Source organism: Mus musculus, chromosome 16 (assembly GCF_000001635.26).
Source record: "Mus musculus strain C57BL/6J chromosome 16, GRCm38.p6 C57BL/6J".
Taxonomy (NCBI): domain Eukaryota; kingdom Metazoa; phylum Chordata; class Mammalia; order Rodentia; family Muridae; genus Mus; species Mus musculus.
In genome coordinates this window covers 14942691-14959731 of record NC_000082.6, presented here as the reverse complement: position 1 = coordinate 14959731, position 17041 = coordinate 14942691, and the positions used below count along the sequence as shown (strand labels likewise).

At 40.3% G+C, this 17041-nt stretch overlaps 1 protein-coding gene and 1 pseudogene across 4 annotated transcripts in view; one reads left to right on the top strand and one right to left on the bottom strand.

Annotated features, from left to right (window-relative positions):
- Positions 1 to 2087, top strand: part of Gm46561 — a 130948-nt pseudogene extending 128861 nt beyond the window's left edge.
- The window catches only part of Efcab1 (EF-hand calcium binding domain 1), a 62838-nt gene that overhangs the window by 9330 nt on the left and 36467 nt on the right, over positions 1 to 17041 (bottom strand). For 3 of the 4 annotated variants that reach the window (XR_003951819.1, XR_875839.3, XR_003951820.1), the window contains exons 7-9: positions 3231 to 3354; positions 1218 to 1332; positions 659 to 978 (exon numbers count right to left, since the gene is read on the bottom strand). The gene's annotated coding sequence lies outside the window, so the exon portion shown is untranslated. Of the gene's footprint in view, positions 1 to 658; positions 979 to 1217; positions 1333 to 1990; positions 2111 to 3230; positions 3355 to 17041 lie in introns of those variants that run through there. The other variant, XR_001781852.2, reaches the window with a different exon arrangement.

Genomic DNA, 17041 nt, shown 5'->3' with positions numbered 1-17041 from the left:
CTTTTCTCTATTAGGCAAACAGATACTTTACATTTTTAATATACGTATGTATGTGTGTTTGTCTATTTATTTATTTATTTATTTATTTATTTATTTATTTATTTGGTTAGGGTTTTACTGTGTATCCCAAGCTAGGCTCAAAGTTGTAATACTCCTGATTTGGCCTCTCAAGTTCTGGATCCAAAGGTGTGCAGCAGCATCATGCCTTGCTATCTCTTGTAGTGTGTATACATAGGCCTGTTTTAACTTAGAGCTGTGGAACTCTGTTCAGTCCTTTAAAAGGTTGCACAATACTAATTAAACACAATCAATGCCACAATGAGAAAAGTAACTAAAACACATAAAGAAAACAATTTCTTAATCTTTTTCAGGGACGTGGGGTGTGTATTCTAGCTCCAAGTCTATTACTCTACCTACATGTTTTATAGGTTTGGGGACAGAGCAGTGAGGAAAGGCACAGCACATGAATAGCTTTCATTTTCATTTACTGCCTCTGCTTTTAGGTGCTTTAGGAAATTTTGGATTGATCTAATTCTGTAATTTATACAGCACTGTTGAAACTAGTGTACAAGCACCATATGAACATCGTTATCAAAAAGAACTTTTTTTTTTAAGTTCCAAGCACTTAAAGAATCTTGCAAGTGTTCTAGATAACTACCTGGATGAATAGCCCAGTTCTGTTCCCATGATCTGGGTGCACCATGCTTGCTCTTCTTGTTTTCTCACACCATGGAATCCAGCAGTCCCACTGGGATGGCTCAGTCCAGGTGTTATTCTTTAGTTGCAGCGGTCAGTCTTCTTCAACATGGAAAGTGTGGGGAAGCTAGATTTAATCTTCGTTTACAAATGGTAACAGTGATCCAGCAGGTGCTCTGAATGAAAACCAACAGGACTGGACAATAAACTGGGTGGCGGACCTCTGCTGCAGAGGCTGTGGTTCTTCAGGGAGGACTTAGAAATGTATCTCAAGATGAGAGGCTGGATGGAAAAGAAAGGATGGAGATGAAAGCAAAAGAAAAAAATTCTCTGAATTCCAAAGTTAAACAAAACTTACATAATTACCATTTTATGACATGTTGTACCCTATAATTTATTGATGAATATAACTTAAGATATTCTTAATACTATGAAAGTCCAGAATCGCTTTCCGAGCTGCCTGGGGATGGATCCATTCGGCATTGTTCTTCATTCCCATCGTAACTTAAAGGGAAACTTACACAATATCCGGAGCCCTTGACGTCCTGCAGATGAAGAAGGAGGATGTCCTCAAATTCCTTGCTGCAGGAACCCAGTTAGGTGGCACCACCTTGACTTGCAGATGGAGCAGTACATCTACAAAAGGAAAAGTGACAGTATCTACATCATAAACCTGAAGAGGACCTGGGAGAAGCTGCTGCTCGCAGCCTGAGCTATTGTTGCCATTGAGAGCCCTGCTGACGTCAGCGTCATCTCCTCCAGGAACACTGGCCAGCGAGCTGTGCTGAAGTTTGCTGCCGCCACGGGAGCCACTCCAATTGAAGGCAGCTTCACACCTAGGGCCTTCACTAACCAGATTCAAGCAGCCTTCAGGGAGCCACGGCTTCTAGTGGTGACCGATCCCAGGGCTGACCACCAGCCACTCACAGAGGCTGTATGTCAACCTGCCCACCATTGCTCTGTGTAACACAAATTCTCCCCTGTGCTATGTGGACATTGCCATTCCATGCAACAACAAGAGAGCTCACTCAGTGGGTCTGATGTGGTGGATGCTGGCCAGGGAAGTACTCTGCATACTAGGTATTATCTCCCATGAGCCCCCATGGGAGGTTATGCCTGATCTTTACTTCTACAGAGACCCAGAGGAGATTGAGAAGGAGGTGCAGGCTGCTGCTGAGAAGGCTGTGACCAAAGAGGAATTCCAGGGTAAATGGACTCCACCAGCTCCTGAGTTCACTGCTGCTCAGCCTGAGGTGGCCGACTGGTCTGAGGCTGTGCAGGTACCCTCTGTGCCCATCCAGCAGTTCCCCACAGAAGAGAGGAGTGCACAGGCAGCCACTGAGAATTGGTCAGCAGTTCCCACAGCTGGAGCCACCACTGAGTGGTCCTGAGCTGAGCTGCTGTGTAGACACACCTGAGCAAAAGGGGAAAAGGTGGAAGTTTAAAGTTAAAGTTCCTGAAAGCTTAAAAAAAAAAGTCCAGAATCCTCTGTTTTTAAGAGACATACTTTTGGTTATGTTAGTATGTGTAGTGGTAAATTAGTTAAGCTGTTCTATGCTCCCAGTTGGTTGCGCTTCCAGCCACCTGCCAGAACCCTCTAGATTTGTGAATGAAACACACACACACACACACACACACACACACACACACACACACACACACTAGTTGATTTTGATATGTCTTGGCTAACTCAATGGCTGGACACTTCTAATCCTCCCTGAGGCTAGCACGTTTAATCTTTGTTGCCCTTCTGGGCAGCTTCCCCCCCCACCCCCCCCCCCGAGCTACTTTCCCCTTCTACCTACATTTTGCTAGGTCTTCTTCTGTAGCTCCTAAATGGGATCCCTCCGCCTCCGAGTCATGGCAAATCTGCCTCCTTCTCTCTCCACTATCTTTCCCAAGCCCTGGGAATCCTAAAAGTCCTGCCTCTGTCTGCCCCGCCCAGCCATTAGCTGCTGGCATCTTTATTTACCAATTGGAATCAACTGAGGGCAGGGTCTCTCCAGTGTATTATGTGCAGACACTAGTGTAAGCAGTTTGGAGTTCCAAAATTAACATTAAAACACAAGCAGCATTAGGCCAAACTCACTTCAAGTATATGTTTGTCTATGCTTTGGGGCATCTGGGAATAAATTTCTTAAATTTTTGAAACTGACAAAGAGAATGAAATATTATCCCAATGTGCAGGTCTAAGGCTTAATTTATGTGGCCCTATGGTCAGTAGACCTTGATTGTAGAAAGGCTGGTGTATAATTGCTGTCATCATTAACTCTCAAATTAGAAGGCCTACCTTGAAAAACACAGGGTCTTTGCCAGCATGCACCTGCATGTCTACAACTGCCACAAGAACAGAAAGCTGTATCTAGCCATGAAAAGATCTCTGGGGCCAAGGCACCTGGTGCTGTTTTGACATAAAACTACCAGTTCTTCCAGGTTGTTGCTAGGTGTGCAGAAGACATGGTGTCCTTCCTTCTATAGATTATGCACGCCCTAGATATTATTTGAAACAAGCAGGTTATTTAAGGCCTACTTACATGCTTATTTTCAGTTCTTGGCTCTTCATGGTAATTACGTGATTATTTCTTAAGAAGTTCAAATTTGTTTCCTTCTTCCAGGCACTTGTCTCCATAGTTGTGATTTGGCTCCTTTCTATTTTAGCTAGAATGTGAATATTTCAATAATTTCAAAAGAGTTCATGTGAGCCCAGATCCCAGTGAAATCCCAAAATGTAACTGTTCATAAAAATCTGAAATTCTTCAAAAAATTCTCCAAATCCCTGTATACAGAAGAAAACAATCCATATTTTTATGGGGAAGAACTTGCAGGCATGTCTGTCTATGTTTACTGCTAAGTCTTTTATAAACTAATGGAGTTTTGGAAGAAAAGGGCTAAGTTAGGCTTAAAATGTATCAAATCAAAACATTATGAGTATAAGAAATATAATTCTAGAGCCAAATATCTCCTATAAAAAGAAGTCTTCCTGGTCCTTTTAAAGGAAAAATCATGAAGGGAGTGAGACAGTCAAGGAACTGGGAAGGTTATACTGAAGGAAGGCAGGCTGGGCTAGCACTTTTGTGTATTGCATGAAGAATAGGAAGCTGTTTTCCTGGCAAGGCAGTGACATAATTGCATAAAGGTTTGCTTCTTTCTGTTTGTGTAACTCTTTCTGGACATCTTTTCTACTAAACTAGTTAGTTTATTACATTTCAACTAAGGAATGGCCTCCTGTGGGCCTTTCCTTTAATGCTGGGTCTCTTCCCTTTCACAAGCTCTTAAACAACTTTTCTTAGCCCCAGGCATGTTGCCATTGTCTAGGACAACCTGGAGCAATTGTGAGCTCTGAGAGCAAGTTGCTCTTCTCAGGTTTGAGTGGTCAATCATCCCTCATTGGAGGCATCAGATCATGCAGGCAAATCTAGCATTTCTAGGAAGCTGGCTCTATTAACTTGATCTCAGGACTGGCAATAGTAGGTTGACACTTAGAAGGAAGAATAAAGTAAATTAAAAATTTGAGTATCTGAATGGGATATAATTTAAAATAATTGAGAACTATTGAGAAAAACAAATTTCTCAATTGATGGACACAGTGCTAGGGATCATGTCTCCATAGCCTACTGGTTCAGCAAAGTTCTAGAAAGTAACATGACTTACATGAAGCCCAGTGTAGCTCGAAATGGAGTTATATCTTCAATTCTGCATAGTCTTCCTGGGCTTGAGGCAAAGACATTTCTTTAATTGTGCTCAGTTATTCTAGGAATACAGATGGAACTTTGGCATCATATATGTGATTAAATTCAAGTCCTTGGTGATACCTGTTATAAATATTTGGCCTAATGTCAACTGGGGCTATACAGCTGTTTTAGAATTTATTCTGATGGAATTGAACCATTGACATAAACAGCACAACTGGAAAAGGAACACCCAGAGTGATTCTGGAAGGTGATTAATAGGTACAAATAAATTTGAATTTAGGTTTAATTATTTCATAAAATTATCTTCCTTGTTGAGGTCTTAATAAATACAACTGGTTCTCTGTGTCAATTAGTGATCTAAATTGAAAATTAATGTAGAGATTTGGGCAATGCGATGGTCTGAATAAGAATGAGCTCCCAGGCTCATTTATTTGAATGTTTGCTAATCAGGGAGTGGCACTACTTGGGAGAGATTAGGAGGTGTCGCCTTGTTGGAGGAAGTGCACCATTTGGATGTGTGCTTTGAATTTTAAAAAGCCACATCAGCTTCAATGTCTTTCTCCCTTCTTGGTGATTGTGTATCTAGATGTAAAACTATCACCATGTCTGGCCATGCTTTTCACTATGACAATAATGGACTAAATCTCTAAAACTATAAGCAAACCCCACTTCAATGCTTTCTTCTATAAGAGTTGCCATGGTCATGATGTCTTAACAGCAATAGATTGTCGACTAAGACAGCCATGGACCATTTTGTGTTTCCTCCATTGACTAAGACAGCCATGGACCATTTGTGTTTCCTCCATCTCATGCCTCCCTAACATTCAAAGCCCACAATCAGATTTTACAATGAATTTTTTCAAAATGTAAGTAAATGACCCTAGAGAAAGAGATAAATCATAGCATGGAAAGTTTTCAGAAAAAAAATCCACCTCATTTTTAAATATATAAACATAGACAAAGACCTAAATGAGATAAAGAACTTAAACATAAGATGCAGCACAGACCTGGACACTCTTTCCTAGCAGCACTGTATCAAGGACACTTTTTCATACATTATTCTCTTATCATTTGGGTCAATAGAAACTGAAGTTTTTGTTTCAGATCTAAAATTAAGCTTTATTCTGTATTGAATGATTTTTAAAATCATTCTTCTTATTCTGTTCCTGTTTCCATGTTAGTAGAGGGTTTTTTTTTCTTATTTCTTTTTTTTTTTTCGTTTTTTGCTTTTTGTTTTGTTTTGTTTTGTTTTTTTGAACTATCATTATTCCTGGAAGCACTGTCACTTGCATACACTGAGAACAATTATTTAGGAGATAATCTTGATGCTTACTGTATCTATCCTTGCCAGAAAACTTTTGAATTTATTAAATCAGTTAGTTTCTACTTTCTTAAAACATAACTTAAAACACTGCTTAAAGCTATGTACTTTTTGACCTGTAACTGGACTTTGGTGAGATCATGTTACACTTGGAATGGGGAAAGCTTGTAAAAACTTCCCAGAGAAAGAGAAATATATGGGAAGAGAAGGGGTGGTCAAGAAATGTCTAACTGGTTTTTGACAAAGACTCTGGCAATTTGAACTAACAGGCATGCATCCATGCCACTTGTTTCAGTGAAGTTCCATTGCTCTGAAGAGACAGCACGGCCATAGCAACTTTTATAAAGAAAAACATTTAATTGTGGCTGGCTTACAATTTCAGAGGTTTAGTACATTATCATCATGCTGGGAAGCATGGCAGCATACAGGTAGACATGATGCTGGAGAAGAAGTTTAGAGTTCTATATCTGGATCAACAGGCAGCAGAAAGAGAGAGTGATACTGGGCCTGGCTTAGGCTTTTGAAAACTCTAAGGCCATCCCCAGTGACACATTTCCTCCGTCAAGGCCACACCTCCTATTTCTTGTCAAGTAATACCACTCACTAATGACTAAGCATTCAAATATGGCATAAGGGGTCTAAGGGGCCATTCATATTCAAACCACCACACCACTACTGCTAGAAGTGACACCACAAAGAAACAAGGGAGTGGGCCCAGGAGCTGAGATATTACACATGCTATTTAACTTAGAATGTGGTGATCATAAAGCATGTTCTAAGAAGGTAGTGTTGGGAGGTTCTGGGTAGTCACAAAGTGGAAAACAAACAAGAACAGGAACTAGGACAATTATGAGAAGCGATCACCAAACCAAGTTTAGATAAAGCAATTGCTGTGGGTCTCACTGTCCTTGGCAGGGCTCAGATGGTCATGTGTTTTGTGGATGAAGTGTTTTTGCTTCCTCTTGCATCTCTGGAATGGGGAGATGTATTTGTTTTATTCCTCATCACTTCATTAAAATTAACATGTGGGTTTTCATGTGTTTATTTGAATCTCTCTGAATATTATTATTATTATTATTATTATTATACCCTTTGAAAACAATGATCTTTCTTTGTTTCTTTGTCTGTTTTGGCCTGACCTTTGACCTTCTGGCCATTGGTATACTAGCACTTTCTCAACACATTCCTGAACTCTAATATAATGTGGGTGTAAAATAACAATAGATTTTACAAGTCACATAAAGTGATTTTTGTCAAATAACATCACTTGTGATGCTGCCCACTCCCAAGTGATTCTAATTGCAGATTGCTGTTTGGCGATGCCATCCTGGTAAGAATAGCCCATATTTGTACCAGGAAAATATTTCAAGTGGCTCTGTTTTCCTACCCCCATCCTTTATTTTGTTGTTGTTGTTTTTGAGAGTTTTAGTAACTTAGAAAAATAAATTGGGGATAAAGAAAAACCAAAGAGGTAGAAATATTTATGTTTGGTACTTCTCTCAAACAATCTAACGAATGAGGAGACAGTGTGCTTGGAGGTCTGCCTGTGACAGCTGCACTTGCCCAGGACCTGGGGATGAGTCGTTTTCAATGCCTGAGAGATCTAATTTTACCTTCATGCTGTATGTGACTATGGCACTTTGTGCCATAGAGATTTATTAGTTAGAAAATGTAGGTTTTTGTATAAAATTCTAACAGTGGTTTAGATGTCTCTCACATAGGTAGAACATTTTTAAAAGATTCATGAAGCTGTAAAAGACTAACCACAAAGAAATGTGGCCTCACTTCCTTGATTCCACACATCCTTTTCCAATTCCAAGGACTTTGTCCTTCCCACCTCAAGACATGTGTACAAATTACACAGTGGAGAAGTTCTGACTTAGCCTATCAGATTGCTTACACAATGTTAGTCCTACAGAGACTCGTGTCCTCTCATAGTGAGCTACTGCTCCAGGGGTTCACGGAACAGAGCCACATAACTTCTTTATGCAAACATCTGGCAACATTTACATCACTACTGGGCTGAAGTAGTATTCATCATTCTGAGCAGAATAAATAAAGTGTAGTTAGTTCCACAGTTATGTGAACTAACAGTAAGGTAATAAAATGAGTCTAATTAATAATCCATCTATCTTAATATAGTGTCTCAGAAGGTAATATTCGTGGCTATTTTCGGCATTCTTCTATAAAATTAATTGTTATTCTTTAATAAACTATTACTCTGTTGCTTGGGGGAAAAAAAAGTATGCTGTCAGGAAAAGAAGCCCAGAAACATGCCAAGTGTCAGGTTTGACTCTGCAGCTCTGAAGTCTTTTTTACACACTCTGCACCCTCCTGTGCTGTCCTGCCTTAGTTCTGAGGACATGATGGAACACAGAAAGAACCTGGGAGCTACTCTGAAAAGCTACCTAGTTGAAGACAGAGTTATGCATATGGGATGGTGTGCCCCTACACTGAAGTCAAATCAAGGTGGCCACTTATGTTCTATTATTGCTTTCCTCTTCCTGGCTATGCCTGACTGTTCCATGATTCCCGATTCTACTATAGGGTGCTCCCTTCTCCCTGAGGCTGCAGACTTACACAGGATTTTCAACAGCTTGGCTTTGATGTTGGGACAACCTAGTACCTCTCTACTACCTGTTTCCAAGTGCTGAGAGCTTTGGTGATCACAGTCTTTAGTTTTTCTGAAGCACCATGAAACTTTAAGACCTGCTCATATCTTCCCAATAGGACTTGAGGGAAGGTCTGGGAGGTCCTGAAAGGTTTAGAAGAGTCTGGCATGCCAGATAGTAGTCAGTCTGTCATTCTCCCTCCTGAACCAAGAAGTTTGGCTATAAAAGAGTTAATGGCCCAAGTAGAAAACCATGTATATTGTGGCTTTACTCCTCCATACATGGGGGCAGAAGCCTGCCAGGGCATCCTTGGTCTTTTCTCCTATTCTGGAACAGTTGAACCATACTTGTACCAAAGAAGCAGAGTGATTATAGAGCATAATCTTTCTTGTAAAGCCTAACCCTTCTGCTCTGGTGTCACTTGCCCCTGTCATGTGTGTGCTGTGCATGGGTACCATCCTCAGACTTAGGATCACATCCTATACCAGGCATATCGTGTCACTGATTATAAGCATCTACCTCTTTCCTTTGACAGCTAGACTTTCTGAACAGGAGACCTACTTTACTTATTCCAATGAGATAGGGCAGGCATTCAGTGAGTGTCAGTTGGGCACGCTAGTTACTCAATCACCCTATTTCTCCATGTGACCATATTAAAAAAAGAAAATGCTAGAAAAATTCTGCCTATTTCATTGATTTTTCAAGGCAAAAATCAGTGGTATTTTATCCAACAGGCCAAAGTAAATATTTAGGGTTTGTAGACATACACTAAATTCACCACAGCTATTCAAACTCATGGTTCCAGTGAAAAAGCAGCCATGGACACATGAAAGGTAACAGGCATGGCTGTGTTCCAGAAAACCTCAGTTTACAAGAACAAGTGGCTGTACTAGGAACTGAGGGCAAGGTCTGCCTTTTTCTTTCTGGGTGATCAGCATAGATCTTGGTGCTCCAAACTCAGTACTGAAGAGACATTGTCAATTGATGTTTTTCTTTTCCAGTGCTTTCAAGCTTTTGGACATCTAGGAGGAGGCTCAGCACATCCTTCCTTAACTCGTTCACATATTCTCGCATGATATCAGTTTGTCATAACGTCAAGACCCTTTCCAAATGAACATTCTAGAAATTTAGTCCATTCTCATAGCTGGTTGCCTCCCAAGAAGTGCTTTGCTTAGCATTTTACTCTTGTCTCCTTTGCTTTCTAGATGTTTTTGGAAAAATGTTCCAACTGTAGCTTGCTCATTTGGCAATACTTTGATTTCACCTAGATTTAGGTTCTCTTTGTCTTGGTGATTCTGTTCACAGAGGTTTTGTGACTTTGCTTTTGAGGATGCCTTTGTGATTTCTTGGGCATGCTAGCCTAGAGTTTGTGCTAAAGCTGCTCTGGGATCTTTTTCTCTTCCCAGCCCTACTGGGCGAAAGGCTCAGTTGGAGTCTCTGTAAAGAAGCTGGACACTAACTATACTGGATTATTTGTTCTCTGTCATCTGATAACGTTTACCAAACATAGTTGTTCCTATGTGCATTTTAAAGTTAGAAAAATATAAAATTCTAGGATAATATTTCTTTAACAGAGATTACTGATAGTACCAAACACTACTATATATGCTGTATTTATCCTATGTCTATGTATCTTTTAAAGTTCAAAGTGTAAGTCACACACAGAGAATTTCACAAAATTTTGTAATTTAGAGATAAAGTACTAATAAAGCTCCAGTGGGTGTGAACCAGGGAGAACAAAGAAAGTAAGTGAGCAGACTAAAGTTGCACGCAGTAGCCAACTTTATTCAGAGCATCAAACAATTTATATTGTGAGGATTAGAAAGAGTCACCTGAGTTACATGTACAACCACAAGGACAAGCCTCACATGGCACAATCATATTTTTCCATAGAGGCATATGAATAACAGCAGCTGGGGTAGATTTGTTCCTATGCACTACACTGGAGAACATTAAAGAACAATTCTGTGTTTTGCAGAAATTGAGGTTACGGGACTGTTGTTATCTTGGAGTTTTCTCACAAGTACTCAGAATTCTCGCAGGACTCCATTTTTAAGTTTATGCTCTGACAAAGCATGATGGTTTCTTTGAAGTGCTTTTTACCCAGGCAAACAGTCTAATGATATCTGACATCCCCAGCTCAGGTACCCAGCACTATTTATTGAAAAAAAAAATCCTAGCGTGTGTCCCTAGTATGTCCATCAAAAACCACTTGTTTATAGATGGATAGATCTTTTACGCACTGCTATGTCCCTGTTACAGCTATATGTGCATTTCTATGCAATAGTATGCTATTTAACTTGTGTGGCTTTTTAAAGTTTGGTATCATAGTCCACCTGCTCCAGCCCTTTTTTTAAAACTCACTTTGCACTCTCCTCTCTCTCTCTCTCTCTCTCTCTCTCTCTCTCTCTCTCTCTCTCTCTCTTTGTGTGTGTGTGTGATATATAACATTGAATTTAGTTTCCTAGTTTTGTGAAGAATTTTTAAAAATATTTTCGTGTAATATGTGTCTCTGTGTGTGGATGTCAAGCGTGTAAGGGTGGCTGAGCATGTCAGGGCAGGACATCAGATCTTCTGGAGCTGGAATTCCAAGGGACTGTGAGCCACCAAGTGGGTGCTTGAACTGAACTAAGGTCCTCAGAAAAAGTATCAAGCACTTCTAATCAATTTACAAGCTAGCCAACCTGGAGGATGCCATGGCATTCAGTCTTTAAGTTACTTTGGTTAGACATTGTAAAATATTGACTTTTTTCAATCAGAAAACACAGCATGACTTTTCAGTTTTGTTCCTATGTCAAAGCCTTTAAATGATGTTTTATATGTTTTAGTATAGAACACTTCCACCTCTTTGGCTAAATTATTTTATTTTTATAAATTATCATAAATGAGATTCTTCATTTCTGTTTCAGGTAATTTTGGTTGATAGTTTGAATTGAGACTGACTAGGTAATTAATGAAATGTATCTCTGGTTATTGTCTGTAAAGGCATTTTCAGGCAGGATTAATGCATTAGCTCCTGCCTCCCAATTCCTACTTTGTCCCGACTTCCTTTGATGATGAACAGTGATTACAAGCTATAAGTCAAAACCCTTTCCTCCCCAAGTTGCTTTAATCCTGGTGTTTGATCACAGAAATAGCAACTCTAACTAAGACAGAAATGGTACCAGGAGTTGGATATTGTTGTGACAGACCTGTCCATGTTGTTTTGGGGAAGATTGTATAAGGACTTTGGAACTTTGAAAAGCCACTGAGTATTGGGAACTCAGAGGCCTGTTCTGTGGAAGTTTGGAAGATAAGAATATTGAGAACAGTGCAGGCAATGGAAGCCTGGGATGTGAAATTTCAAAGAGAAGCAAAGCCCCTACTGGGCCATTTGTATGACAAATCTGGTTAGCTGGACTTGATGAATCAGCTGTGATTAACAAGAGACCAGATGAATAAAGTAAAACCTTTTGCTTTGCTTGGACAATGTATGCTGATCATCTGGAACTGAAGAATCCGAAGTGATTAAAAAGAAACCAGCATCATTGAGACAATATCTTCTGAGAAATGTTTTCTTAGGGTCAGCACATAGAGCCTGTGGCGCAGAGGTGGCCAAGGTCATATCTTGTGCTGGAAGTTGAACTTGGTAGTATGTGAGTCACCCAAGAAGTGCTGGTTTTGAAGGCATGAAAAGATCATAGAGAGAAGCTAAGATTTGGCACTGTGTCACAGGGCCACTGATGAAAGTGAAGCCCAGCTACAGCAAAAAGCCTCCAGCATTTTGAAGATGCCAGTACTAAGGGATGATCACCAAGAGCAGCAGTGGAAATGGAGTAGAAGCAGCCAGAGCCTAGAACACAAGATTAGTATGCTGCGGAGGGAAGATCTAGAGAAATGACTCAAGCATTTTGGAGGAGTGCATAAGACTATGAGTAGATCCCAGACACTGGACATTGAGGTATGTGGACAGTTGGAGTTTAATTTTGCTTTGAACTAATTGTAAATTGCCCTGGTTTTTCCCACTTGTAATAAAACAGTATCAAACCTATCTTTTTTTGCTTTGTAAGAACCCATGGTTCAGAGACTTTGGATTTTAAAGGAGACTGAAATTTTAAAGTGTTTGAATTTGTAAGACTTGTGAGACTTTTAACATTTCAAACTGTTTTATAACATGATTTAAATATTAATGTATTTATCTGGGAATGAACAACAAAGGACAAACTGTGGTTTAACAGTGAGGTGGTAATGTGTTACACTGACAAGGGGTCAGTTGAGCTGGGTAGTTTTATGTAAATTCGACCCAAGCTAAAGTCATCTGAGAGGAGGGAACTATGATTACAAAAAATTTCTCCATAAGATTGGGCTGTAGGCAAGCCTATAGGGCATTTTCTTAATTAGGGCTGAGGTCGCGGGTTCTATAAGAAGGGAGGCTGAGCAATCCGTGGGGAGAAAATACTCCTCCATGTCCTGTGCATCAGCTTCTGCTTCCTGGTTCCTGCCCTGTTTGAGTTCCTGCCTTGACTTCTTTTGATGATGAACAGTGATGTAGAAGTATAAGCCAAACAAATGCTTTCCTCCCCAAGTTGGCAATGCTCTTCCATCATAACAATAGCAACTCTGACTAAGACAGCTAACTAAGGGAGAAAAGTAGCCCTGAATCTCAACAGGACCATACTATAGGCTGGGGCCCCAGGTGGAGTTAATGGCTGTTAACAAAGAGAACCTCTTCTTCCTCCCCCACCCTTAACCACTGCTCTTTCGCACGATCTTCACCAGATAGATGAAGAGACCTCTGTGACTATGAGAAAGGATAAATCTTTCCTCTCCTCCATATTTCCCTTATATATCCGTCAGAGCAAAGAAAAGTCAAACAGCGTTTGTGACCATTTTAGTTTTGTTTACATTGGCTTCTTTCATTTATCATTTTCAATGTGTTGCTCACCACTATAGTCTAATTTTAGCCACTAGCCACATATGATTATTTACATTAAAAAACTAAATTAAATTTCAGCTTTAGTCTCATTAGTTCTTTTTTCTGAGATATTGAATTTTATTTTGCTTCCTATTATTGTTTTAAATGTTCACACATGCTGATAGTGTTTTGATAGAGATAGAATGGCTCAGTGGTTAAGAGCTCGTCCAAAGGTCCTGAGTTCAATTCCCAGCAACCACATGGTGGCTCACAACCATCTGCAATGGGATCTGATGCCCTCTTCTGGTGTGTCTGAAGACAACTACAGTGTACATATACATAAAATAAATAAATAAATCTTTTAAAAACAATCTCTCTCCCATTTCCTCTCACCTAGTTTCTTCCCTATTCTACCATTTTAGTCCATCATTCTCATGTACCTTTTTACATTACTGTCTGTATGTGTGGAAGTATGGGGCTCCAATCCTCCCAACCTCATCCCCCTAACAGCCACTAGTTCTCAGTAGCATCTCAGATAGAAATGGGTCCTAATGAAATCCCCACCATCCTTGCTAAGATTATGGTTGGTTTCAGCTTGTGCGGTCATAGAAGCTGTAAATTCTTGTGTGAAACTGTTTTGCCAGAACTGTTTCACTGTACACATATCCTCCCTATGGTTCCCACTTACTCCCTCCCTCCTCCCAGATGATCCTTATACATTGGGAAATTGATACTGAGCACTTCCCAGACTCTCATTCTCAGCAAGTTGACCAGTTTTGTGTCTCTGTGTTAACTCACATCAAGTAGCACCTACAGAGTATCCTTTCAACAAAGTTTATTGAATGGCTTTAAGTGGTTTGTAAGTGGCCATGATAAGAAGAAAATTAGGTTATTTAAGCTAAAGCCAAATGCAAGAATTAAATGAGCTTTCCTATAAAATTCATTATGAACAGATGGAAATAGTATATAAGGCAACCACGAGAAAATGTTTTTAAGAAATAGCATACTTGGGGTGGAGAAATAGCTCAGTGGTCAAGAGCAGTGATTGTTCTTCCAGAGGAGTCAAGTTGTTCAATTCCTAGTATTCACATAGCAGCTTACAGCTATCTATAACTCCTGTTCCACGGAATCCAGTGCCCTTTTTGGTTTCCACAGGCACCAAGCACATGGTGCACACACATACATGCAGGCAAAACACCCATAGATGTAAAAATAATTTAAAATGTAAAAGAAAAATACAGTATTAAAATTAAGGACAATACATATGAATATCACTATAATATATAACACAGGTAAATTGTTTTTTTTATTATTCAAAACATTTCTTATGAGTGAGTCAGGATCCCAAATCCTTGTGTGGGAACCAAATCTGGGTTCCAGGGGTGATGTGGACCTTGAGGATCTAGTACCGATGACCACAGTTTCCTCATTTTTTTTTCTTTTTAAAAAAACTCATTTTCTTTTTTTTAATTAGGTATTTTCTTCATTTACATTTCAAATGCTATCCCCAAAGTCCCCCATAACCCCCCACTCCCCTACTCACCCACTCCCACTTCTTGGCCCTGGCTTTCCCCTGTACTAAGGCAGATAAAGTTTGCAAGACCAAGGGGTCTCTCTTCCCAATGGTGGCCGACTAGGCCATCTTCTGCTACATATGCAGCTAGAGACACGAGATCCGGGGGTACTGGTTAGTTCATATTGTTGTTCCACATATAGGGTTGCAGACCCCTTTAGCTCCTTGGATACTTTCTCTAGCTCCTCCATTGGGGGCCCTGTGTTCCATCCAATTTTAAGGTAGAACAATGAAGGATCATGTACCTCACACAGAAGAGGAAGCGGGATGAAGGGACTCAGAAAACCTGCCTGCGCAAAGCTCACTGTTGTACATAGCTACAGAGGGGAAGCAGGGAAGCTGGTGTTCAGGAGTTTGGATGGAAACTTTACAGAGAAGGAAGTTCTAAGTGTTCCCACAAATAGTTTGGAGAATGCCACTCCGAAGCTCAAGCTAGAACTATGTAAAAGGATATCTGAAAGCAAAGTAGCCTGGGCACGATTTCAGAAGAGTTGCTTTATCAAGAGGCTGAAGTGCCACACTGGTTTGAGGAACTACAGCTCTCTAGGTTTCATCCGGGCCACCTACAAGAACTTTAGGTCTTGGAAACCTGATTTTTTGGTAGAAATTAGTAATTTATTTTCTTGCCTTCAGATCTCTTCAATGAAATAGTATCTCTATTTAACCACTTTCTCCAAAAGAAGTTACATATCTGCTACTTAATTCACTCAGAATTGTCTCTGTGGACTTCTGAAGCAGCAGGTGAAACATCCTCTGAAGCAGCAGGTGGGCGTGTGAGATGGCGATAGGACACAACGTATCTAGGTAGTTTCTTGCAAATCTAGATTAGGTACAGTTGGAAGGTCACACAGTGTGAGGCTGTTCATGCACTCAGAGCTACTGCTAACTGAACAGAGAAGATGAAAGGTGTTGCTATAAACTGAAATGGAATGGTTGCTATGAAGGGATGGGACAATGTGATCCTGGAGGAACTCAGACTCTAGAGCTCCCTTCTTTGATGTAGAGATATATGGGGTACTGACAGGAGACCTATAGCCACAGTGTGAGAAGTGTCAGGTATATCTGCAATAGGGTACTAGGTTACATCTCTTATGGCTGGAGTGTTGGCTTTCTGAAGCTAGTTGTGGGGTGCAGGGTGTAAGTGCTGCTTGGCTCCTGTACAGCACCATGTGTCTGGGGCTGTGATTACCTGAGGCAACTCTCAGCAGGCCAGGACTCGCTTGTGTACATAGCTGAGGATAATGACAACATCCTCACTGTGCAGGTCCCTGCTGGCGATGTGGAGCCTTGTAGGAGCAGGTGAGCAATGCTTCAGTCAGGTGAAGGTAATTCTTACTGAGCCTGTGTACTGACAGGCTTCCAGGAATGTCTTATGTGAATAGCAACATTGGCCAGTGGATAACTCTATGAAGACACAGACCACCAAAACTAAGTCCTTGGGAGCCAATCATGGTGGTATATGTCTGATGTACTGGCAATACAAAGGTTATATTAGCCTTGCCTACAGAGTGATACCATGTCTAAAACACAAACAAATAAAACCTGTCTCTGAGGAAATAACCTGTTTATAATTTGCTAAGAAAATAGAAAATAATCATTGGTGTTCTTTATTAGCAAATCTGGGCAAAACATTTTGTAAAAATATTTCTCTACAGAGATGTCTTTGGATGTGCAAGCCACATTTTGACTAAATTTTCAGTCTGTCCCATGACTATGCTTATAATACAAATATCTAAGTGGCCTGCCTGTACACATTGCCCAGAGATTTTTGGTCATTTGATTGGGTTCTCCATGGACCCAGACGTCTATTAACACAAGTGACTGTCAACTAGCCTGTGATGGTCTGAGAGTACCAAGGTGGATCTCATAATACCTTTGTTTGTCCAAGTTTATATTCTATGTCAAGTAGGATTTAAACTTCCTTGGGAGTTCTTAATCAAGGAGGGTTTGGCTACAGTTATTACATTAAGGTTGCTTTCCTCTAATCCCATTTATCTTACATATTTATAACAGTAGTTTTCAAATGAATTCATAGACAGGGTAAATGCCCCCCAACATGTTCTCAGATATTCTTTGTCCCCTGGAAAAGCTGCCAAAAGCATTTTATTTCCCCAAACCTTTTAAATTCACCACATGCCCTGTCTTCCTTCAGGTCACTCCCTGGGACCCTAGAAGTTTATCTCAACCTGGTTCCCGGCACCATACAGAAGGTCTGATTTACCACTTTGTCTGGTCTCAAGGTTGCCCTCCTAG